We start from the raw sequence: 26,912 nt of genomic DNA, 5'->3' as shown, positions 1-26,912 counted from the left end.
ATAGGGCCTGTAAGTGCTCAAGTGAAAGGAAGAGGTGCATGTATCTCACTTAAATCAAAAGCTAAAAATGATCAGGCTGAGTGAGGACGGCGTGTGAAAGCCTGCATAAGAGAAAGCTGGGCCTCATGTGCCCAACAGTCAGCCAAGTTGTGAGTGCAAAGGAAAAGCTCCTGAAGGAAGTCAAAAGCACAACTCCAGTGAACACATGAATGATAAGAAAGCAAAGCAGTCTTCCTGCTGCTGGAGAAAGTTTTAATGGTCTGGAGAGGAGCCCAAACAACATTCCCTTAAGCCAAAGCCTAATCCAGAGCAAAGCCCTAACCTTCTTCAATTCTCTGAAGGCAGAGGGAGGTGAGGAAGCTGCAGAAGAGAAGTTGGAAGCTAGCGGAGATTGGTTCGTGAGGTTTAAGGAAAGAAGACGTCTCCGTAACACCGTAAATGCAGAGTGAAGCAGCAGGTGCTGATAGAGAAGCTGCAGCGAGTTACCCAGAGGATCTAGCTAAGATCATTGGTGAAGGGGCTACACCAACAGCAGATTTTCAGTGTAGACAAAACAGCCTTACATGGAAAGAAAATGCTGTCTAGGATTTTTATAGCCAGAGAGAAGTCAATCCCTGGCTTCAAAGCTTCAAAAGTCAGGCTGACTCTCTTGTTAGGGACTAATGCAGCTGGTGACTTAAGTTGAAGCCAGTGATCATTGACCATTCCAAAAATCCTAGGGCCCTTAAAAATGATGCTAAATCTACTCTGCCTGTGCTCTGTAAAGGGAACAGCAAAGCCTAGATGACAGGATAACAGCACATCTATTTACAGCATGGTTTACTGAATATTTTAAGCCCACTATTGAAACCCACTGCTCAGGAAAGAAAAAAAAAAAAGGTTCCTTTCAAAATATTACTGCTCCTTAGTAATGCCCCTGGTCACCCTGGAGCTCTCTGATGTGGATGTACAAAGAGATAAATGTTGTTTTTATGCCTGCTAACAATATCCATGCTACAGTCCCCGGGGCAGGGAGTAATTTTGACTTTCAAGTCTTATTATTTAAGAAACACATTTCATAAGGCTAAAGCTGCCATAGATAGTGGTTCTTTTGGTGGATCTGGGCAAAGCAAATTGAGAACCTCCTGGAAAGGATTCATCATTCTAGATGCCGTTATGAACATAGGTGATTCATGGGAGGAGGTCAAAACATCAACATCAACAGGAATTTGGAATAAGTCGATTCCAACCCTCATGGATGACTTTGAAGAGTTTAAGCCTTCAGGGAAGGAAGTAAATGCAGATGTGGTAGAAATAACAAGAGAACTAGAATTAGAAGGGGAGCCTGAAGATGAGACTGGATTGCTGCAATCTGATGATAAAACTTGAACAAATGAGCAGTTGCTTCTCAGATGAGCAAAGAAAATGGCTTAAAATTAGTCTGAAAATTTGGCACTGAGTTTCCTGACAGTCAAAGCAAGAAGGGATAGTATAGGAATTATTTGATTTACATTGTCCATGAGAAAAAATCTTAGCAGATATTTGAGAATAAAATAAAGCAAAGATTTTTTTTTTTCAGATTCTTGGGTCAAAAGGAATTCCTTGCTCAAATCTTCTTAGACTAGACACTTAATGAGGAATGGAACATATCTGTGAAAATATCTCTATAATTAACACAAAATGTATCTCACTGAAAGCCCTTCTTGGAAAGACACATAAATAGGGTCAGAGGCTATGACTCAATACTGAGGATATTATTATATTCATGACTTCAGACATGCATGCTGTCTTAGTCAATTTGGGCTCATATAACATACTATTACAAACTATGGCTTATAACAACAGAAATTTATTTCTCAAAGTTCTGGAGTCTGGGATATCCAAGATCAATACACAGGCAGATTTGGTGTCTGGCGAGGACGTGTCTCCTGTCTTATAGATGGCCGTCTTCTCGCTGTGTCCTCACATGGAGGAAAAAGGCCAGGCAGCTCCCAAGGGCCTCTTTTATAAGGTCCATACTATGGCTTGAATGTGCCCCCCAAAGTTCCATGTTGGAAACTTAATTTCCAATGCAACAGTGTTGAGAAGTAGGACCTTTAAGAGATGATTAGGTCATGAGGGCTCTGCCCGCATCAATGGATCAATGCTGTTAAGCCCCCACCTCCTAACAGCACCACCTTGGGGATTAGGTTTCATCATATGCACTTTGGGGGGACACAAACGTTCAGTCCTTTGCCGAAAAGACAGAGGTCCTGCTATTGAGGAAGACGCTTTTCTTGGCCCAAGCTGAGCCCCCCTCACCCATCGATTGCGACAGAACTCGTTTCAGAATGTGTGTGTGAGAACCAGCCTGGCAGCAGTTTGGGGAAGGGAGTTCCCACTGGTGAGTGGATGGAAGTGGCCCTCTGGATAATGCAAAAACAGATCCAGGGCTCCTCAGCCGTGAAGCAAACAGCGAGTGACTTGCCACTGTGGGCCCTGGAAGCCCTCTCGAGAGGAGGGGCTCATATCTAACATTTTCTCAATAAGCAAAAAATCCAAAGACAAATCCATCCAAAAAATGTCCCCAAGAGCCAGAAGCAGCAGCTGCCTGAGGAAGACACAATGGGAGACGATAATGCCTGTGACCGGCAGACTTCCCGCCATCACATGGGAGGGGCTCAGCCCTAGGGCTGTGCTGATGCTCGGTGACAGGTGTCTGGACCTCATCCTCAGACCTCTGCTTCCCTGGCACACACCCCATGGCGCCCACCTGCCGGGGTGGCACATTGCCTGGTGTGATGGGCAGAGAAGCTCCATGACTTAGTCCTGCCAGTTAAATCTGGAAATAATAAAAAGAGGCAGAAAGTACAGCCCCTGCCATGCAAACTGATTGCTCCAGTGACCAAAACCCAGCTGAGTCTTGTGGCAGAAAGCAAGCTGGCCATCCTGGGAGACTCAGCCACCCACCTGCCCTTTGTCAAAGAAGCTGCAAAGGAAGCCAGTGGCTGGAGGTGAGAAAAGAGGATGCGGCATAGTGGGCTTGTCTCCTTCTCCACCTTTCCCCTTTTCTGACTCCATCTGCCTTGCTAACTCAGTTCCTGACCACGCCAGTGCTGGGGCTCAGGGAAGGAAGGAAACACAGAGGCAGGAAAGTACTGGTTCAACTCATCCTCTCTTGATGCCTTAACATCAGTGTTCTGTGGGTTTGGCAGAGGTTTAGAGCCAATTCTTCCATGGGGATCATGTGTGAGTATTTCAGAGATCCCTGTCCTGGGAGGAATCTTGTTCCTGAATTTCCCTTGCTTTGGGGAAAAAAAAACGCTTCCTCAGCCCCTAAACACCTGAAGGCTGGAGGGCCTTCTCAACTGGCATCATCTTAGACAATTTCTGAGACAACCCACATCAGCTGTCTCGGGGACACAGCCAACACCTTAGGCCAGTGGTCCCCAACATTTTTGGTACCAGGGACTGGATTCATGGAAGACAATCTTTGCACAGACTGGAGCGGGGAGCTGAGGCAGTGGTGTGAGCGATGGGGAGCAGCTGTGACCGCAGATCAAGCTTTGCTCCCTCGCCTGCCTCTCACTTCCTGCTGTGCGGCCTGGGTCCTAGCAGCCCAGGGACCCGCACCGGTCTACAGCCTGGGGGTTGGGGACCACAGCCTCAGGCCACTGGAAACACCACATAATTCCAATTGTCTCCGCACACCCCAAGTATAGGACACTCCCAATGCAACAAGCTCACTTTGCTCCACCTTCAGAATACTGGGGTTTTTTTCTTTCCGATTGTGTAACCATCTTTCGACAAAATTAAATTGAGAGTTTGCGAATGGACTGCGTCATCTGCAGTGTATAAAATCCTCTCACGTCCTATCAACTCAAGGTTTGTGCCACGTAAATTTCATTTAAGTGCTGCATTCGTTTCTCAACGCAACCAGTGGGAATGTAAAAAACCTAGTCAAGCCCCTTGGACAACCGCCACAACAGGAAAAGAAAAACAGTTTGTTTTATGGACTTAAATTTGTACCTGTTTTATGGCTATTTGATTGCTTCTGTTGCTGAATTCATTCAGATCAGTTTGCATGGAGACATGACTATTTCGAAGAGCAGCTGGCAAAAGAGATCAGCCAAGTGCCCCCAAAGAGGAGAAGAATTCTCAGGGGAAAGGTTCCTGGTGCCGACAGGAGCCAGACCTCTGGCAGAATTGCAAGGAGGGGGAAGGATGTCTGCCGGCAGAGCCGGTGATATCATTTGTAGGGCTTAGTGCGAAAATGAAAACACAGGGCCCTTGTTCAAATTGTCGAGACAGCGACACAGCATCTGCTGCATGGACTGCAGGCCGAGAGGCTGGCCTGTCTTCAGCGGAGAGGAGAAAACTGGCAGCCGAGGAGCAACCTGCCCCGACGTGCTCTTCAGGTGCTCAAAGGTGGCGCCCTGGGATGCCAAGGAGGGAAGAATGACTGTCCTGATTTGTCAAGGAGGAAACTGGAGCTGCGAAAGGCTGTTGCTTGTCCAGAGCACCCAGCTGTTGAGCGGCAGATCCAGGACTCAAATCCTGCCTTTCCACTGTGACTCACTGTCCTTTTCTTTTGTCCCCTTTTGTCCCCTCCTCGCCCTGCCCAGCGGCGAGAAGGAGAAAAACCGAGATCGTCTGCAGGAGACGACCCACTAGACGTCATTGATACAGCCACCCATGCTCCCTGAAGAATTTGCCTTTTAAGCTGTATCTCACGACGTAATCAAATGTTTTGTTTCATGTGAAAGAAATGTGAAGATACAGGAGTGAGCTTTGAGAGGCGGTTCGTCAACTCTCGGTGCACCCAGAGTCGGGTGCTCTCATCCAGCTGCCCCCTGACGCCCATGGCGGCTCCCACACAAAACAGCCATGTCCTCCGGCTCCTGCTGGCAGCTCCAAAAACTCACAGAAATGAAAAAAGAAAGTTCCAAACTCTGAAAAAAAATAATTCCAGCTTTAAGTTGAGCAGAAACATGAACTTGCCTTTTTATAATTCTTCCTCAAATATAAACCTTCTGATTGGAAAACAATATACCGCTCAGTATTGGATTGAGTGCCTCACTTTAGTATCTTCCTAGCCTAATCTTAGATTCTATTAATCTCTAATTAATACTTTCTTGCTTTTCATTCATGCAGAAAGAATCGATACTTTAATTACAGACTGCTTAATAATATTCCTTTATCTGTCCTTTAATGGCACTGTCAGTGTATTTAGATGCAAACATCTAAGGATTTTTATATCCCCTGGAGCAATTTCTCTTTTAAATACTTTCAGTGATACAGTTACTTTAAAGCAATAAGTGAGCCAAGGAGACGTAGCATGAAATTACATTCCTTCTCCGGAGTTTTTGTAATTAAATAAAAATGTGTCACTTTACAAGGTTATAATTCTCAATTGGTGGATTTTCTGGAGGAGATTGGTGACTTAATTAATTAATGGTATTGAGATCATGTTCTTAGGCATCACCAGGTTGGAGAGAGATTAGAAATTCTCTTTGCTAATGGCATCGGCCGTCCCACTTGAAGATGGGAGGCAGCGTCATGGCAACAACTCACAGCCTTTGGAGCCAGGTAAATCCATGTTTGAATGTCAGCTGACATTTCCCACCTGGGTGACCTTGAGCACTTTACCCAATCTTTCTGAACTTCAATGATCTCTTTTGCAAAACAAGGATAATAACCACCAAAAATTTTTGAAGGAATTAAACAGGTTTGCACAATGCCTAACATGTTTATATTTTTATATTATTATTATCAGTGACACCAGAGAAAGACAGAACACTTACATCTCTCTTAAATACGGTTCCTAGCATGTTTCTCCTGAGGGAAATTATAGAGATTACGTGGCCCTGAACCACAGGAGTTCCAGTGAATGGCTAAACACAGGTTTCTGCAACACCAAATCATGCAATTTTCCAACATATGGTGTGTATATATATATTTTTTTTATCTGCTTTTCCGCATAAGCCATTTTTAGCAATAAAGAGAAAAGCATCCAAGAGCAAAACCATTTAAAAACGTGTCTTATTGCCAAGAGGAGAGGACGGATAAGAAACGGGGGACTGGAGCCCGTCCCTAACGCTCTCCGCTTCAGCGTCCATGCCCTGCCGGACACACGGCCCTTTACTGAGACTGAGGGGATGCCTCTCATTTGCATTTCTTTCTTTCTGCGAGTTTTATGGGAGGCTCTCTAACCCACTGGAGCACAGCCGGATTTTTTTTTAAATCTTAAACAACTGAATGTGATCTCCATACGGTTCCTCTTGGCAGCGACGGCACGTTCCGTAGCAGAGGGCTGGAGATGGTCCCGTCACAACTCCCAGCCTCGTTCTCCGGCTGTGTCTGGCTTGTTCCAGGGTGAGAACCGAGCTGCAAAGGTGAGAGCTTCTCCCTGTGGAAGAGATAGGATCGGGACAAGAGCAGATAAATGCAACTCGACCTCACTCCAGGGTCTATGCCGAGTCCCCTCCAACTGCCGGCTCAGCACCTGTCATCGGGTCCTCAGTCTGGACCCCAACGACCAGGCACTTTGAAGCTGGAGGCCCTGGGATTTCAGGAAGGGCACAGGGCCAGATGGAAGTAGGGGACCGAGTGACCTAGGACCCTGAAGCAGGCCCAAGAGGGAGCTCACAGCCCCTCTCTGTGTCATACCCTAGGCTGAGAGGGAGCTGTCCCCTCTGGCTGCCCCCTACTCCCAAGAGGTAGGACCATTGGTGCACTGGTCACCTGCCGGGACGCAGAGCCTGACTGCCTGGCAGCAAACTCCAGCCCCACCGCCTGCAGGCCGTGGAAACTCGAGCAAGTTGTGGTAAAGTCTCAGGCGCACAAGACGACACACTGGAGGTCAGATGGCGGAAGCCCCGCACACAGATGAAGGGCGCCCCAGAATCCGCCGCTGATCTCAGGATGCCATTCTCAGCAGAGGGAGTAGGGATGGCACAAAGCTAGACACTGGTCCTGCTGACCCCCAACCTCTTGCAGCAATAACCTGTTCTCAACATATAGATTGGGACAAAGGTCATTCCCACACAATGGGATTCTTCTGGAAAGGAGATTGATGGCCTGACCTTGAATCCTATTGAGGAAGCAAGACATGTCCCATTCGAAAATTGAGGAGGGATAAAACCTATCAATTCTTCCTTTAGAATTATGCCCCCTAAATTTAAAGAAAATTAATTGTGGGCCTCAAAGCATCCCCTCAACTTTATCTTTGCCTTCCATTTCACAAACCTGGCATTTCCATTAAAATTCTGTTTCATAAAAATCGGTTTTCAAACACTGGTGATGGATGGCGCCGTCCTCTGTAGCTGAAGCCATTTCTGTTGATACCGCCACTATCAGCAACCACAAGTGGGCCCATAAAATCAGCCTCGTCCCCTGTGCCCCATTCATGCCAGACACCTGGGGACCTTCGTAATCCCATCGCTGACCAGCTGTTGACAGGGACAAGCCCTGCGTATAATTCAGTCAGCCAGCTAACGGGCCAGAAAGTGTGTGCTCGAGTCTGTGCTGGGGGAGGGAGCTGCAGATGGGGTGTCATCCATGCCCACACACTCACAGAGGCCACGGCACCCCTGCCACCAACCGTGCTAGATGCCAGGGCCTAGGGCAGTTAGGGGAAACTAGAGGTTATAATCTGGTGGGAGAGACAGGCGATAAGTGGGTAAACAATGAATAACAAGATAATTCTAGATAGTAGTTAAGTGCTATGGGAAAAACACAGCCAGGCAATGAGGTGGAGCCTGGGGGAGTTTACCCTTCAGCTGGGGAAAGCACGTGACTCAGCAGCAGTGACAGATCACCGCACTGTTGTAACCTAGTGTGGCTGAGACCTTCAGGGCTGATCGACTTCAGAGGAGGGGACAGGAGGTAGAAGGTGGCACAGTTGAAGGTGCACCGCAGAGGAGGAGCACCTGCAGGCAGGCTCGAAATATGAGCAACTTGAGGAGTTACCAGCACCAAGCAGCTTCCACAGGCCAGGCCTGACTATACGCATTTCAGAGACAAGAAAACGGAGACTCAGATGCCCATGATTTTGCTGCTGGTAAATAGTGGTGCCAAGTCTTTGCTCATGCCCAGCTGCATGAAAATCTGGTGTCTCTGGGCCTCAGATAAGTGCTGAGCATCCAAGTGTGTGAGAACAAGGTCCCAAGCACTATCTCTCCATGTTTGAGATGGCAGGGGGTATAGGAGGATTTCTCCTGGAAAAGTGGAGTCTCTCCCTAAAGCTGCAGCTCCAGTCCCCAAGCACCACTGCCTTCCTCCCATGGGCTCCAGTGACAGCTCTGTGGCTCTTCAGTCGCCAGTGGCAGCAACAGCACGGACAGCTTAAGGGAATAAAATAGATCGGGCAGAGCGTATCAAGAACTCCCGGCCCCACTGTCATCGCCAAACACACACTTAAGTCTGCCTCAGCTGTCTCACGCCAACCGTCCATTAGCAGGAAGGGTCATGGCCAGAGAGAGCACCCGTGGGTGGAGGCCAGGAGGGCATCTGAGCCACGCAGGCTGTGGGACTCCAGCTGCTTAGGGTTTGGAGTATGTTATCTCTTCTTCTTTTAAAATTAATCTCATTGAGTTACAATTTACATTCAACAAAATACACCTATTTTAAAGCATATACAAGGGGCTGTCCGGAAAGTATCCATCCATGCACTATGTTCTCGTTATATTGACAATGGCTGGGTACTTTCCAGACAGCCCTCATAGTTCAGTGAGTTTTGACAAGTACACACACCCTGTGCTTGGGGCATGAGTGCTTCTCTCAGGCCCACCTGCAACATGGCCAACCCACCCAACGGGAATTTCACATCTTGCATGGCGGCCCTGGGGACTGTCTTCGATGGTCTTTGTGAATAGACCATTTCAGCACTGCCACACCTGACAGATGCTGTAAGAACTGGGCCACCTAAGATCCCCCCAAAACCATGCAGCTAAAGTTCTCCATTCTTCCACCAGCTGACAGCTAAGGCCCTCCCAAGGCCTGGCTGTTTGAGAGGAAGCACTGTGCAGTGAAGAGCATGGCTTCTGCAGCCAGACTACAAATCCCAGCCTCAGTGTCCCTTTCCTGTAGTGGAGACAATAATAACATCTATCTCATAGGAACATCAGGAGATCCCACGAGGATGCTTGTAGGTGTGGCATATAGTGAGTGGTGAGTGTTACCTAAGTGCTGCCATCATCTGTGCTTCCAGAGGTGGACAAGAGGGGAATCTAGTCATTACTCAGGCCTAAGGAGAGCCAGGGTGAGCCAAAAAAAAATTGGGCAGGAGACAATGATTGCCTTAGTGTGTTGGGTCCTTATCTTTCAATTTAATCTTTTTCAGAGAAGAAAACTTGGGTTGTATGCTTGGCTGTTGCTGTCCAAGGCTTGCAAAGTGTGTGAGTGCATGGAGTGGGGAAGAAGCAGACAGAAGCGGGGAGACCTCACCCTCGGTGGCCACACCTGAACTGGGCCTCCCTGAGCCCACTTTAGAGATGCTGTCCTTTGGGAATTTCCTTGTCTCAGAAGCCAGACAGCAGGACTGGGTCTTATTCCTTCTATAACCTCACCAAGGGGAAGTGTCTGAGCCCACATCTGCCAAGCAGGTTTGAAGGGAAAATCCCAGGCTATTTTGCACTGGACGGACCCCCCCAATATGGCTTAAAGTGTAAACACGATACACAGCCAGGGTTTACCCCTCACAGCAGGCTCTGGGGGAGGGCGCCAGTGTCTTCTAAATAGGGGACCTTCCAGGTGGCCGACAGCCACCTGTCTTGGCGAAGTGGGCTCACCCATGTCTAATCCCTCGTGGACCGTTCCTCACTGCAGTCATTTCAGTGCATGAATCTGTTCCCAACTGCGAGCTCGGGAAGGTAGGCAACTGTCCTTCCATATCCCAGCATCCAGAGCAACAGCTGGCAGGTAGCAGATACAACACGTGTTTATGGAGTAAATGAATAGCGGGAAAATAAACCAAGATGTCTCTAGTCTATTCGTAACCATCTCTATCTGCATATATGTCAGGAAAGACAGTGACACAGGCGACAGTGTTGCAGGCACGTGGTCTGGTACACAGCAGGCATGGAGAGATGCTGAGGGAATTAATCCAGCCTACTGAGGGTTCCTCTCCCAGACATTCATTTCTCTGTGGTTGAAGACTACATCTGGGAATTTTATTTAAAGTTTCAAAGTGTTGTTAAAAGTTTAGCATATATATCTCAGTTTTAAATAGTCCCCTTGGCTGCCAAACTTGGCTAAACTCATGAAATACTCTGGAGAATACAGAAAAGAATCAAGGTCCCTGGTCCCTTGGGTATAGCATGTGTCTTAGAGACACTATAAACTGTTTTAGCTCTTACTGTCTTTCTTAGTCTTGGCTACAGGAAGCTTAGCGCCAACATGTAGTCTACAACATCTGGAATTCTCTATTTCCCTGTGCGTTTCTGTATGCTAACCTTATGAATATTTATTTCCTTCCTCCCTAAGTTTCTCTTTTGCCTGATTTCCTCATCTAACAATTTTTTCATACTTTTCTGTAAGCCTCCTCAAGTCCCTTTATGAGGATAGCTATAAGTAGAGAGGAATATTAAATATACCCAAAACATGTACATGTGTATATTTTATAATGTCCATAGAGATATGAGAATCCTATGGAAACTAATTAAACTTGGCTTGAATCTCTGATTCTGTGGCTTATAGAACAAAGCCCTCGCTATAATTTCTACCAATTCCTTAGAAAACCTCCCCTGAGCCCCTCCACTGATTTCCACAGGAAACGACTCACCCCAGCTTGGCGAGTTTAGCTCTATCTGGGGCTCTGGGTGAGTCTTTCCCGGAGGTGGTGACAACCCACTGCTCACGGTCTCTGTCGTCCCTCCCATCTTGCTCCTCCCCAGAGTGTCCTGCCGTGTTTACTTTTGCTTATTGGTTCAGCCATTGCTTTCTGGGAACTGAGCACGAGTTCCTGCTGCCGATCCCAAGAGACTTTTTGGAGTAATTCTTCCAAATGAATAGTGTTTTCCCTGAAGAGAGCTGGGTGAGCACGCTTGTCTATGCCTCCAATGTCGCATCAGATACACCCTGTTACTTTCTGCTGGACAGCGTCTCAACTGGGCAGGCCCAGAGAGCTCTCAGTCGAGTCCTCACCCGGACTGCAAGGTCCACAGCACTTGTGAGTGAGGGGCCAGGCGCACAGGGCTCTCTCCCAGGGTCAAGCGATGGCCCTGAGTGAGAGCAGGGTCAGCAACATGCACAGTCTGCTTAGAAACCTGCTGTCGTGACCCCAGCCTCTGCGTGTCGCTCTAAGAGAAGTGTACACACGTGCATTCCCTGGGTGCGCAGTGATGGGAACAGGTGGGAAATGTGGATCAGCCAAACAGCAGACCGTGGTGGACAGCAGGACATGCTTGGAACTGTGTGCAGGGAATAGTTCTTATCTTCTCTCAGATTAGCGAAGAGATGAATATAAAGTCTTTTACCCAACCCATAGCAGATAATGCTGGTGGCAATAATCAACTCAGAATAAAACTGGCAACGGCTACCATTGCACGTGATATAATGTATACCTGTAAAATTTGACCCAGCAAATTGGACTTCGTGAAATTAATGACCACAAAAGAAAACTCACAATGGCAGAAGCCATAATCAGTAAAATTTCTTGTTAATAATAAAACTGGCCAACAAATTAAATCTTCAGAGCAAAAATTATATAACAAGAATTTATTTAGATAAAAAATAATTTCAGACCAAGTATGATGGTTCACACCTGTAATCCTAGCACTTTGGGAGGCAGAGGTGGAAGGATCACTTGAGCCCAGGAGTTTGAGCCCAGCCTGGACAACAGCGAGATCCCAATTCCACAAAATTTTTTTAAAAAATTAGCCGCATGTGATGGCACATGCCTGTAGTCCGAGCTATTCAGGAGGCTGAGGCAGGAGGATTGTTTGAGCCCAGGAGTTCGAGTCTGTAATGACCTATGATGATACCATTACACTCTAGCCTGGGCAACAGAGCAAGAACTGTCTCAAAAAAATAAATAGAAAATAAAATAATTTAAAAAATAACTTCAGGGAAATAAAAGTGAGAACAATTGGAGGCAGTTTAACTGTACATCATAGAAAATGGACCAAAAAGTTAAATTGGATAATAAAGTTTGTTCTGAAAAATGCATTTTCAATGAATATTCCTTGGTGCAAGTATAATTCTTATTCAAATATTTGTATTCAAAACACTGAGTGGAGAGCAATGAAGATCTGGAATGGAGTTCTTGGGGCCAGGTACAAACAAAGTAGACATTCTCGCATCCATGACCAGGTCTGAGACAACACTATCCACTATACACTCAGTTGTAGACTGATTTATTTACTTATCTAAAAAGCAAGTATCTCTGCCTCTCTGACCTGCCTGGCCAATAGACCTCCCTTCAGAATACCCTTCCAGGCACACAATGATCTCTTAATCCAATTTTTTACTTCCTGGTCCAGGCAGAACAGAGCCGGGACAACCACCGCCAAGGCCCCACCCACCAAGCCCACTGGTTTCCTCCCGCACCAGATGCCCCATGCAGAGGAGAGAGCAGTTTACATCTGTCAGCTGAGACTTCTCTTGAACATAGATATAAATGTTTTGATTTTGGAACTATGGGGAGGGGGTAACAACCAATTTTGAGGTACCCACGAATCAATTAATTATTGTTTCAAAATGCTTTGCCAGTTTGCTGTTGTAAAAATTTGTGAAAAAAAGGGTGGGGGGAGGATGAGCGCTTTTATGTATTCTTCACCAGGCGGTCCAGAAATCTGGCAAGACAGCTAGCACTATCATTTGTTGATGTGTCTGTTTCCCCTCTCAAGGACTCTGAGTCCTTGAAGCATTGGACGGGTCTCCAGCTTAGAGCCATGTCTAACATGTAATAAACACTCACCTGTTTCCTGAGTGAACAGATGAGATCAAGGACCCCAAACAAACTGACAGAAAAATGAATAGACTCAAATTTCCTTCACAAAATTTATTTTCAATTGAAATAGAAAATGTGCAGTTCTGGATGGCTCGATTAGCAGCAGGATCAGAGTCAAAGCCATTTAGATTCCACATACAGAAAAAGGAGGACGTGTTCAGGTGAGTCACACCCATTGTATAAACCAACCAGAACCAGCTGGCCACTTGAAGGCTAAAAATACCAATAAGGATGACGTTTGCTGAACACTCACATTCACAGATGTGTGCTAAGTACGCGTCGTCCTTGATCCGGCTAAATGGCTGCAGCCTACCGCAGACGGTCCACTCCACAGAAGACAGACCGACCCTCAGAAAGGTAATTTGCCGTGGTATATGTATACCATGGAGTACTATTCAGCTTTAAGAAACAATGGTGATATAGCACCTCTTGTATACTCCTGGATAGAGCTGGAACGCATTCTACTAAGTGAGGTATCCCAAGAATGGAAAGACAAGCACCACATGTATTCACCATCAAATTGGTATTAACTGATCAACACATAAGTGCACATATAAGAATAACATCTATTGGATGTTGGGTGGGGGGGAGGGGGAGGAGGGAGGAGGGGATGGGTATTTGCATACACAAAGAGTGCAATGCGCACCACCCGAAGGATGGACATATTTGAAACTCGGACTTAGGGGGGGACGGGGGGTGAGCAAGGGCAACATACATAACCTAAACATCTGTACCCCCACAATATGCTGAAATAAAAAAAAAAAAAAAGGTAACTTGCCCAAGTAAGGTAAAGAAATAAATCCAATTCATGATTGTGAATCATAGCTACACGTAAGAACAATGGTGGGGCTTTTTCGTAAACATAAGCCCTCCGGCCCCATCCCATCGAAGGCTGTAACTCGATAGGTCTGGGGTGGGCCTGGGGCACCTGCGAGGTCTAGAAAGTTCCCCAGGTGATTCGATGCTCATAGAGGTGGGCATGTTAGCACCACCCAGGAGCTTTAAAAAATGCCAATGCCTGGGCCTTGCCCTGCCCGAACCGATCAGTGTCCCACGGAGGAGCGTGAGGATGGGCATCTCACACAGCTGGGCAGGAGACCCCCGGAAACCACAGCCTGCGCTCTTTCCTCCAGGTCTTTCCATCTCAGAGGAAGGAGCAATGTCATTTGCTCACTAGGAAGAGGCGTTCATGGTGATTGAATCACAGCTATTTAGTAAATCCGGTGTTTAGCAGCAGATGCTGCTGTGTATGTCTCAGAGAGAAATCTGGACACTGCACCCTGTGAGGCTCTGGAAGGCAGGAACCATGTCTGCGTGTCCCTGTGCCCCCAGCACCCTGCCCAGAGCTGGTGCATTTCGTTATTCTTAAACACTGCCGCCTGCGGCAGAGCTCTCACCGCGTGCCTAACAGGAGCAGCGCCATAAACCAGTCCGCTCCTCAGAAGCGCTGGAGGAGCACTGGGCCTTGTGGCTTCTCCAGATGGCCCTGTCAGGCTCTCAGAGGTCCTGGGCCAACTCTGCTTCTGGAAGCACCGAGATGTCATGAGGCTGAACGTGAGCCATGCCTGAAAGTCAAGCTGACCCGTTCTCGCAGCCAGCATTTGCGCAGCGCACCGCGCGGGGACAGCAAGGAGCCAGAGGCCTGGCTACCACCTGCCAGGAGGTAACAAGAGAGTCTAGATCTGCCCAGCTCTGCAGGGGAGGCTTAGCATGGTGCAAATGGCTAATGGCTAAGGGACCTGGGCGCCTCGTGCTAGCATTGCAGTCAGGTTTCCCGAACTCTTAGCAGAGGCGAGTCCTCTCTCTTCCAGACCTCTTTTGGAGAGGCATGAGAAGTTTGTGAATGAAGATGGAGATGTGATGAGCCTGGCGTGCCTTCCCAGGGCCGTCTCCATCCTCTTGGATGATGAAGAGCTACTGAGCGTCCATTGCCAAGTGCAGACGGGCCATGGGAGGAACAGTCCCCAGGACATGGCTCTGTTGGCTGTCTGCTAGTTGTGACCCTGGAGAAACCACCTTCCCTGCACCTGTTTCTTCCATCACGCAGGGGGATTAGAAGGCCTCCCTTGGCGTTACTGCAGCGGAGGGAAGGCGGTGAAGGGCTTGGCAGGAGTTTGATACGCAAAGCTGCTGTCGTCGTGCTGAGATGCTCCGTGCTCTGCGTCTCCTCGCTAAATATTTGTGAAATAAATGATTGACTAAATGGGCCAATTCATAAAAAGAAACTTTATAGAGAGGCAGCTCTTCCAGGGAGGAGCAAGTACTCTTAACCCAGTTTGTAAACAGAGGCAAAAATCCAGAAATTTGAAATAACTAGCTGTCACTCACTCAGTCTGTGAGGCACAGAACGCTACAGCATCCTCTTCAACCATTCAAAAGTCCGCGTGGTAGATATTATTTATCGGTTCATCAGATGAAGAAACCAAAGCTCAGAGATGCTCTTATCATCCCTCGTCTCCTGCCCTGGCCTGTTCCATCAAGCATGGAGCTCGGCAGGATGTCCGTGTTCCCAGGGCTCCATCCCTGCGCTGAGGCCCGGCTCACCCACCACGTGTGTATGCATCACCCGGCACAAGCTTGGTTACTGCGTAGGGGGCCGACCGTGTGCCTAGCTCACGGTCAATGCTCAGACGCCAGCAGACAACCCTTGCTTGGGTCACTGATAATTCCTTCATTTATTCATAATCACAAATACCGTCTGGATTCATACCATATGCCAGGCACTATGCTCCACACTGAAAATGTGGAGGTTGACAAAGCAGATCGGTTGCCTGCCTTTGTGGGGTTTACTTTGTAACGGAGAGATGGGCGGCAAGCAGATGCACACGGGAGTCTGGGAGGTGCTGGGCACGGACGCGTGCTATTTGCAGAGAAAGCGGGTTAGGGAGATGCAGGATGACGGTGGCAGAGCCAGTTTTCACACACAGCCAAGGACAGCCTCTCTGGAGCGGATTTCCACACCGTGAGGGGCCAGGCCTTCCAGACCTAGGGTGGGGTGCTTGGACTGACCTGCAGGAAGCAGGGCTGAGTGGGACCAGGAGGCGGGAAGCATGGGCCAGGCTGGGCCAAGCTTTGGGCAGACCCCTCTGTCTGCTACTTCGAGGAGAGATTGTAGGGGAGAAGGAGAAAGGCCAATTAACAAGCTATTGCCAGGAACTGTTACCAGAATTTGAAAAGCATTAATTTATTTAATCCTCAGAACAACGCTACAGGTGGCTACTATCGTTACCCTGTTACTCTTATAAGTAAAGAAACTTAGGTACAGAGAGGTTTAGCAACTTGCTCAGAATCACACAGCCAGTAAGCAGTCAAGCCAGGATTTAAAGCAGGCAACCTGGCTCCAGAGTCCACACAGCTAAACACCATAGGGACCCACCTGGTATAACCGACTGGAGGTCAGGAGGCAGGGAGCCGCCTTCCTGACACAGGAAGTGATAACCCACTCTTCCAGAAATCTTTGAGAAAATATGTAAACCAAAAGAAGTCTTTTATTCATTTATTTATTTATTTAGCTCTCAAAACCGTTTTGCTAAGGCTCGACTAATAAAGGAGTATATTAACATTAATTAAGCTTACGATATCTCGTTTATTCTTCTGACATCCCTATGATGCAGATATTATTACCCTCTTTTGTAGATGAAGAGGCTGAGGCTTAGCAAGACTAAGTAACATAATCAGGGGCCCTCAGCAGAGGTTCGGCTTCTGTTCTTACTCTAAAGACCATGTTCTCTCCCCTGCACCATCCATCGTCCCAATAGTACTTGAAAGAAAATACGCACCAGGATTGGGGGAATCCTGTGTCCATGCCAGACAACCACACTGGAGGCTTGAGCTGAAATCATAAATGAGAAAATTTTTTGGAATCTCTTTTGGGGTCAAGAGTATTCACCACTGCCAAAAACCTCCAGAACTGAGAGAGCCCAGTGAAACCAAGTCGACAGCTGCCACCCAGCTCTTCCAGATAGTGAAATCCAGTGGGGTCCAATGGCAGATGCCCCCAGTGCTGAGCAAGAGAGCAGGAGGGTTCCAGGTGAGGTTCAGTAGCCAAGGGAAGCTGCACTCGGCGAACGGTAATTCAAACAGTGCTTCTGAAGTGACGGTCTCTGAGCTATCAATTACCACTCAAATTGGGAATGGGCAAGTCTTCATAGGCCATTCCCAGAAAACATTAGACCAATGTGCTGTAGCTGCCAAATACACCAACAAACTGCGGGCCATGTCAGGAAGGGCAGCCCAGAAACCAGAGAGGGATCGTTATCCCTCCCTCCTATAAAACCGTCGTTCACTTGCACCTGGAGCAGCATATGCACCCTGGTCCCTCACCTACACTGCAACAGAGCAAAGCTACGGAAGGGCAACTGCCAGAGCACAGAAATCCAAACCTGGTTCTATTACAGTCGGCATGTACTGAGCCCCTAAAATGGGCCAGGAACAATCTAAGAGCATTTCCTATCACTCACTCTCACAACAACTAGATTAGGCGTGTTTTCTCTCCACCTAATGGATGCTGCCCTTGAGGCCGTGAGAAGCAAATGGTGCCCGCAAAGCCCCATTGCTGGTGAGTGGCCCATTCGGAACCCGAAGTCCAGTTTCCTGGATTCCAAAACCGGCCTCCACTCACTTTGCCAGAGGTCAGGCCAGCTCCCAGGCCGGCCCTTCCCCAGGCTCCCTGCTGCTCCGTGGGCACCCTTACCTGCCCCAACGTGCTTCTCTCCACTTCCCGTCGCAGGCCCTCTAGTCTAGCCAGGTGGCGAGGGGCTGCCTCTTTCCCAAGCCCACCTGGCTCCCTCCCACGTTGCACACCCTGCTCACTGCAATGCCGCTAACCGTGCCCTTTCCACCCCACAGGCCCCCATACCTGGAGCATTTAGGACCACCGCTCACAAAGGTCTGGCAGCCAGACCTTGCGTGCCAATTGACAGCAACAACCAACAGAGCCATTAATAATTTGCTTTCTTGTACTGTTCCTCAATTATTTCACCTCCCCAATTGGGTTATGGCATCTCTGAACCCTGACGCCATGCCCTATGGCCCTGAAAGTGAAGGGCAGGCAGGAGTAGAGGACAAGTGACAGGTTTTGGGGCAGTGTGTGAACACACGTGCCTGGACCTCTGTGCTCCCAGGAATTGAGCATGCCAGGAGGAGACACCGTATGTGCTATAAGGTGCTGGTGGTTTACAATCAGGGGTCCGACTAGATGGGACAAACCCACAAAGCAGCAAGATAGGGAGCTATGGGACATATACAGCCCCCTGTGCCCTCGGAAAAGTGGGATGGCTGGTGGGTACGCACCACGGCCTCAGACCCCCAGACCCATGCCCCTCGCCAGGCCAACTCATACATAAAGCTGAACAGATGTGCCTTTAAATATCTCATATTTGTGTTACACCAATGACCCCATGGCACACACAAACCCATAAGAGGTAATCCTTGACCTAACGGAATTACCGTGTAGGTAAAAAAGAAACTAACGCTGGCAAGAACCCACACTGCCCACCTTTGGCTCCTGACTCAGTACACATTAACTGTACAAACGAGCACAAGCGCTCTGCGCCTCACTAGAAGGTGGGTTTGATAAAGCATGATGTGAGTTAACACTAGTGAAGCTCTTTAAAAAGTTTCTCGCACATGCTTAGTGCTCAGCAAATACTAAGCACTGCCATTTCTTGTTCTAGTTTTCCCATGTGTGGAAAATAAAAAAAACAGTTGTGATTTTTTTCATTATCAAAGTTGAAGAAAATTATGCACAACAAGCTTGACCTGACTTATCATATTTTGAAATTGTGTGATCACATTTAAACTTTTAACTAGGGCAAGTTCGTCATGAATCAGTCCCAAAATGCACTGTACAATAGACATCTCCTCGTGTGTTGTCCCCCCTCCTCCGTGGGGAAAGCCAAAGGTAATTCACCAACGGTTCCCACCTCAGCAGCCGGGCAGTGGTGTCACCTCCCACCCACGTGCACTGTCCAAATCCCACGTGTGAGTCTTTGGCAGCATAACAGAGAAGAAAAATAACAGCATGTTCATCCACATTACTTGATTCTGCAAAAACACAAGAACTCTTTGTAAAACGTCCCGTGGAGCATCATGTTAGCATTGGCCCCATGACTTGTCGCTAATGCCAAAGGTGCCATTCAGGAAGAAGCATTAATTTATTTTTGGGCACGTTACAATAGTGATCTAAGAATTAAGTGCCAAAGAGCCATATCAGTGAGAATTGTCACCCAAAACACTAGTTTTTTAAAAATAATAATACAAATAGAAAACTAAGGCTCAGAGAAAACTAGATTCCAAAAGATTTAGTACTTTGCAATGTCTGAAATAAAAAAAAAAGATTTAGTACTTTGCTTAAAAACACACAGTGAATTTCTATTTCTAGCAAGTGTGAACCAGATAAGATCAATCCTCCTGTTAAAGACCACTTTAAAAGCAGGACAAAAGACAAAGAAAGGAAAAAAATCTTCTTGCAAGCATCATTCCACTAGCAAGATAGTGAGGATTATTAAGTTGAGATCGTGCTCAGGGTTGGAACTCTGAGAGTTGAGTCCAGCACTCAAGGTTGCTTTGCCATAAAGTATTTTCTGGTCAAGTTGAAGTAGCCAAAAGGCTGAGCTATATTTTTGAAGCCTTATGGGGAACAACATCATAACCTAGTGTCTTCCAAGAGAGGAAATACAGATAAAACCACCCTTCACTTTGGGCTGAGGGGTGAGACAAACAGCTGCCCCCTAGGATTGAGGGTGTTTTGATGTGAACCAACGGACAACAGTCTGACTTCACATCACTCGATGGCCCAGAAAACCTCAACTTATATTAAAATGCATGTAGATTAAAATGGCTCAGGACAACTAGAGCTCCTAAGTGCATAGTAAGAATTCCGTAAATCTTCTCTAAGTGTAGAGAATGTCACTCTAGACCGCAAGTTATTCCAACAAATAAATTTTCAATGTAATGTCTATAGTATAATTGGAGATAATCAAGGAGATGTGAAGACAAAACACCATGAGCTAACAGAACAATCAGACAAAAGAAACAGACCCACAGAGATTCCAGATATTAAAACGAGGAGACACAGATGATAAAACAACTACTTACTGTTTCAATGATACAAAAGCCAAGTAAAGTTTCACAGAGGCCGGGCACGGTGGCTCACACCTGTAATCCTAGCGCTCCGTGAGGCTGAGGCAGGAGGACTGATTGAGCTCAGGAGTGTGAGACCAGCCTGAGCAGGAGCAAGACCCCGTCTCTACTAAAAACAGAAGAATTAGCCGGGCATCGCATTGTACTCAGCAACTACACATAGCCACTGACTACTGTATTCATAATTCTCAGGTCCGTTTTAGTTTTTCTTATAACATTTATATCATATGAAAATTTTTATTTAACTGTCTCTTTAATGACAAATTTACTCTTTGCTAACATGCTTTTTGTCTGTGTTTCTACCCGGAAGTATATTCTGTGAGGTCAGGAACCATAACTCTGCAGCCTACTTAGTAAAAGCGATCGAGGGAGAGCGAAAGGGTGGGGAGAGGGGGAAGATATTTCATTTTACCTACTGATGATAAATGCCCTAGAAATGGTTAACATTAATGTGGGGTGCTTCAGTTTAGAATTTAGGAAGGTACACAAATTAATTTAGGGGGTTGAGGATCTGGAATCCCACCTGCCTCAATAATCTAAAATTCTTATTTTTTGGTGCGTAGTAGCTTTGTACTAATCTTTCGCCCCAGAATAAGGTGTGGACTCCGCCAGCTGCGATCTTCCACAATGCAACAGTCACCAGTGAGGGCACACATTCCCACCAGCCTAAGAATGTCACAGTGTTCAGGGGTGAGTAGAAATGAGGCAGAGATGAATCAGAAATGCCTTGTGTCCCTGCTAAGCAGTTTTAACTTTATCTTGAAGCAACAGGGGACCACCAGAAAGTTCTACGTGGAGAGAGGCAAAATAGAGAACTAAGCTGAGGAAAAGGGAGGTTAACTACCTCACCCGTATCACGCAGTATGTAAGTGGCAAAAGTAAAATTCAGACCTGGGCGGTCCGGAGCCTATGCACATAGCCGCCACTTTAAACTGCCCACAAAATGAGAAAACAACCCTAAGACACCTGTGGAATAGCTAACCAGATGATCCGCATTAACCGACACCATTTCTTCTTCAAAGCAATTGAGCTCATTTAAATTAGTAAGTTTATGTAAACCCAGCAACACCACCTGGTGAAAATTGTTGTCTTTTTCCTCTTTTTCAGGGAGATTGGAATTATTAACTCTAGAGACAATGATAGTTTAATTAAAAGGCAATCGTGTATGGGAATATGTCATTAGAGACAGCTTAAGTACTGTGTTCTGGAACGTTCCAGAACGTTCTCTTTAAACTGTGGGCAGTTTAAAGTGGCGGCTATGTGCATAGGCTCCAGACCGCCCGGGTCCGAATCTTACTTTTGCCACTTACATACTGCGTGATACGGGTGAGGTAGTTAACCTCCCTGTTCCTCAGCTTAGTTCTCTATTTTGCCTCTCTCCATGTAGAACTTTCTGGTGGTCCCCTGTTGCTTCAAGAACAGACCCGATGACCACTGATGGACGCTGGAACAATGTTGCTGTCAGAGCTGCAATTCTTGGGCTTGAGAATGCATGCTAGACCTCTGTGTACCATTAGCCAAGGCACCTGGGGACTATTTAATGTGGCAGTGGATAGCAATACAGAATCACTCTTTTACAGGAAAGTTGGTGACACAGAGGCTCTGTAGTGGATAGAACATGAGGACTGCGAAATGGAAGAACAGAACATGGGACTCCCTGAGATGGGAACGGGCTCTCTGCGAGGTAGGCGCTGGGGGTGCTGGCTCAACAAGAAGGCAAGGATGAAACTGTTATTTCCACACCCCGTGGTGAACATCATGGAGGGTCTGACCGCACAGAGAAGGGGCAGTAACCATGCTTAGAAGAGGAAGGGTGTCAGGTATAGCTCCAGAGGTCAGCATGGCCCTGCCTTCCTGGGGCAGACGTTGTGAAGAGCAACATGGCATTGCAGTGAACACACCTTAAGGGCACAGCTTGATCTAGAAATGGCCATCCTTATCATCGTTCGCTTTGCTCCCCTTGCTGTCACAGAATCAACAGCTAGGCTGCAAGAGACCTGAAATCAGGGGGCCAACCCCCCAGTTTGCAAGTGAGAAAATTAAGGTTTAAGGAGGTCAACTTCCCACCCACAGAATCAAAAACTGGACTAGAACCAGCTCTCTGAACTCTGAGCCCTTCAGCTGTTTACTAACATTCCTGTGGAATGACTTGAGAGTCAACTGAAACCCACCTGATCCACCCTGCCATCCCATGCACGCATCCCTAAAGGGTGGGATTTACAAAGAGTTTACAATACTTTGTGCCAACTGAAAATGGTACCAAATTACAGGTGCAGAGTGTGTGTGTGTGTGTGTGTGAGACCAACATACAACTTTGAAGGCAGATAAGCCGTTGGATAAACAAGGGCGATACTGGAGGTTGGTAGGGACATGTGAACCGAAATGTCAAAGCAGAAAGGATCCTGGCACACAGGGGCAATGTCAGAGGTGATGGGACGGAGAGAGACCTGTGGAGCAAAACAGGAGCCCTGAGGAGGGCAGGGTCAGTCAGCAAGGTCTCCTAAGACAACTTCTTAACTGGTAAGCTGCATTTATTCATTCATTTCTTTAGTACATATTTATTAGACAACTGCTATGAGTGAAAATAAGCACTAGAGTACTAGAGTCTATGGAATATGCCTCACTTCCCCACCAATCAAAATAAGGACAATAACACCTACCTTACAGGGTCGCTGTGAGAATTTAGGTAACATGCCTAGCTGGCCAATGGCCCATCACGCATGCTGGATAGATGGCACCGGTTCCTGCGAGCTGGACCTGTCGCTTGGACACGATACAAGAGTTTGTGGAGTCGGGAGTTAGGGTGGTTTCTGACAACTCAGAAAATGTTCCATCAAAGAAATGAAGCAAGTCTCTCCCCACCACTGTGCCTTCTTGCCCCACCGTTTACGCAGGTCACAGAGCTGCAATAGAGGGTCTTCAAATGACCGTGCGATCCCCAGGCAGTGGAGCTGGGGGATCAGAAGGCAGCAACGCAGAGCTGTCTATGACTCTAAGCCATTTGCCGTCCTAAACCACCCAGTGCTATGTGAGAGCAAAGTCTCCATGTCACGCAACCATTAGCCTTCTCTAGGTGGGCAGCCCTTAATTAGTCAAAACCAAATGAAGAAGAGGCAGAATTTTTTTAAAAAGAAGAAAAATTATCAGTAGGAAATAACGGGCTATGAGCCCACAGTGAGTGTCTTGGTGCTAAAGCCCAGACTGAAAAGGACGCCTGCCTTTTGTTTCAAAAATGGGATGCAATGAATGTCCTACCTAGAGGAGAAAAAAAGTCGCCAAGGGAGAGATATTTCTCAGCGTTCCAGAGCACCCAGGAGTAGAAAGAGGCTCATTTGAAATTTAAGAACCAGCCAATTGGAATGTCAAAAGGTTGGCTTATGAATGAACGGGGAAAAGAAAGATGTCCCCAGGAAGGATGAGACATTCAAACAAAACTATAGGCTTTCAGAGCTGGAAGGAACTTCAGCAATCAGTAGACCTCAAACAGCTGAGGCAACTGAGCAAGACCAGAAAAGTGCAGCCACCTGCCCAAAGGAACCTAGCCAGCATGGGCAGTGTCTTAGCCTGGGCTCCCCACACAACAGAGCCTGAGACCAAGCTTGGGTGCAGGTAGTTTATGCAGGGGGCAGTCCCAGGAGGCAGGGGCTGAGGAGAGTGAGGCAGGGAAGAGGGACAAGTCAACATGGGGCATCACCAAAGTCACCACTGTGGGCAACAGGAGCTCATATTCCCATAGGCCCCCTAAGCAGCACACAGAGGCTCCCTGGGGTTATTTGCTGAAGTATGAGAGACAGGAACGTTTGTCCATCAGGCACTGTCCCCCAGTGGTAGAGGATTGTCCTGGGGGTGTTAACTCCCCTACACTCCCGCACAGGTTGGCTGATCAAGCTCCTGCTAGCTCCACCGCTGAAAGAGCCCTGAGGCAGAGAGCCAGCTCTGGAAGGACGCGTGCTTGAGGGCAGACACTGTCAGCACAAAGTAAGGGAAAGCCTGCATCGAACCTTCTACCTGGCCATTGCTGAACTCAGAGGTGAGTTCAGAAGGATGCAAATCAGGCACCAGAGGTGTCTGCTACAAACAGCAGATTTGGGCTGGATCTTCTAATGCTAATGTGTATTCTGTGTGTCTCAGAGATCTGACAATGACCCAGTTTCTCAAAGACTTAGGGAGCTCATGCTCCTCTCACCACCATCTAACCAGAGGCTCAAGGTTCTAACCAGAGACTCATTTACCTATTGCTTCAAAGGCCAAAAATGTAAATTCCACCATGTAAAATTCCAACTCTACCTTGGGGTCTCAAGGTGGTCTTGAATGTTAATGTTAACAGCAAACTGAGCTTGAAGGCACAGACAATATCACGTCCTAAAGGTATGTTGAGATAGAAATCTTTCATGTCTAAAGCACCCGTAAGCCAGCTTCAATGTCAATACGTAATAAAAGTCTGAAAGGAAAATGGGTCAATTTTAAAGAAACATTTAAGCAGCAGACCTCAAAAGCCCAGATCAATGCTGTCCTCTCTCCTTGCTAGGCTGTTCCTGAAGTTCTTAAAGGAAACCCAGTTGACAAATTAGCTGTAGGACCAGTGAAGTGTCTGGGAATGTCAAAAAAGTGACAAGCAATGCCAAAAATCTGTCATATCCATTTGCAATGGAGCATACTAACAACCAAGCAAACCCTGCCATGCAATTTCATTTTTCCAGGCACACTGCCTGGCACAAGGCCATGCCTCTCCAACCGACTCGCGCAAGCTCCTGGGGATGCAGCTGAGCGCCAGCGGTACTGGAAAATGCTCCACAAACTTGTATATGTTCCGGGAGCATCTATTCTGCTTAAAAATATCAGTGGTTTTTATATTTCAAAAGATACGTTATGGAGTGGAATGCCAAATTGGTATTAATTTTTAAGATAAAACTTGTAACTTTGAAGACTTTTCATACTGTGATGGGCAATTTGGGCAGTAGCCCTCAAGCCCCCGAGGGGTATGGATTCACTCTCTTCTGTCCACAGAGTAATTTTGATGGAAAGATTGAAAAAGCGCTGGTGAGGGAAAAATTTCTTTGCAGTCAGACACACCTGGATTCAAAAAATTCTTCCTAGCAAAGGCGCTTTGGATGTGCCTTAGTTTCTTCATCTGTTAAAAGTGTATGGTAATGCCCAATCCCTAGAGTTGTTGGAAGAATTAAATGGGATAGTATAATAAAATGTACAGGATAGGGTTGATACTTGATAATCACTAGCTTCCTTCCCCATTTTTCTAAGATGGAAGCACATGGAAATTCAAATAGATTCGAGAAAGGCTTAGATAGAAAAGCTACGAGCTAAGGGTCTGTGGTAGCTGCCAGCATTCACGGCCCCAGTTCTCTCCCTCCCCACCCGGCACAGCCCCAGTCTTTGCCGTGTGGCTTGGCAGTGCCCTCCTCCCCTGACTTTGGGCTTGGCCATGGGGCTGGCTGGAGACAACATGATATAGGTGAGCACATGCCAGCAGGGGCTCTGAGTGTGTGTGCACCATTCTGGACTGGGTCTACTGTGCCCTGTGCCATCATCACCTTGAGAAGGACACGGTCCAGCTTGCCTGCTGGAAGAGAAGACACAGCCCAGTCATCTCAACCATCCTAGCCAAGGCCATTCTAGATGAATCCATAGCCAGCCAACCCCTGTGGGAGGCCCGAGTCAGGATCTGCTGACTGGCCTGCGGCTGACCCCTGACACCAGAACAAGCCCAGCCAGCAAGTGGAATGTCATTTAGTGTTGGACGCTGTTGAGGTTTTCTGGCTGCTTGTTTCACAGGTATATTGTGGTACTAGATAGCTGACACCGTGTTAGGAGCTGAAGTGTGTCGTTCCCACAATTCATATGTTGAAGCCCTAACCCCCAGCACCTCAGAATGTGTCTACATTTGGAGAAAGGAATTTTAGAAAGGTAATTAGGTAACAAGAGGCTCTTAAGGTGGGCCCTGATCCAATCTGACTAGTGTCCTCATATGAAGAGGACATTTAGACACCCAAAGAGACACCAGGGCACATGTGCACAGAGGAAAGGCCATGTGCAGATGCAACAAGAAGGTGGCCATCCGCAAGCCCAGGAGAGAGGCCTGGAACAGAGCCTCCCACTGTGGCCCTCAGGGAAAACCAAGCCTGCTGACACCTCAATCTTGGGCTTCCAGTTTCCTGAACTGTGAGAAAGTAAATACCTGTTGTTTAAGCCTCCCAGTCTGTGATACTTTGTTACGGAAGCCTTAGCAGAGTAATAGCACCAGGGTTTCTGAAGTTCGGACAAAGTGCAGAATTCTGCTGGGCACTGCATGTATGTAGCTCTTTGGGTCCTTATAACAACTCAGTGATTGGCCCGTAGTCTCTGGTGCCCAGGTAAAACAGTTCAACTGCAGAGGTCAAACGACAATGGAGTGCCGCACAGCCATAGGTGGCAGGGCCTGGGCTCTCATGGAGTATCCAAGGTTGATGTTCTTTCCAATGTGCATAATGAGAACATAAGGTTAGAGAGACAGTTCTGCCAGTGTTTTTACCCTTGTCCCTTGTCCAAACGAAACTCTCATGTTTAAAAACACATACGCACGCACAAACACACACACACATAATTTTCACACCAATAGTAAGCATATGTCAAAGTTTTGTTAACTGTTAATGAAGGATCCAGAGGACAGATAAATCCGGTTCCAAAGAGAATATGTGAAAGTAGTCTTTTAGACTCAAAGAGAAAAAGATAAAGGAATGTTGAGATAAGATTGCTAAGTTAGACATTAAAATTGGTTAATTCCTTGCAGGATAATAAAACCATAACTTTCAGGGTTATCTTTTCAAACTGACAGAAAAGAAATCATCATATCTTACCCCTAGAG

This window comes from Propithecus coquereli, unplaced genomic scaffold (assembly GCF_000956105.1).
Source record: "Propithecus coquereli isolate 6110/MARCELLA unplaced genomic scaffold, Pcoq_1.0 Scaffold217, whole genome shotgun sequence".
Lineage (NCBI taxonomy): Eukaryota > Metazoa > Chordata > Mammalia > Primates > Indriidae > Propithecus > Propithecus coquereli.
The sequence above is the reverse complement of the archived record's forward strand: the minus strand, read 5'-3'. Positions refer to the sequence as shown.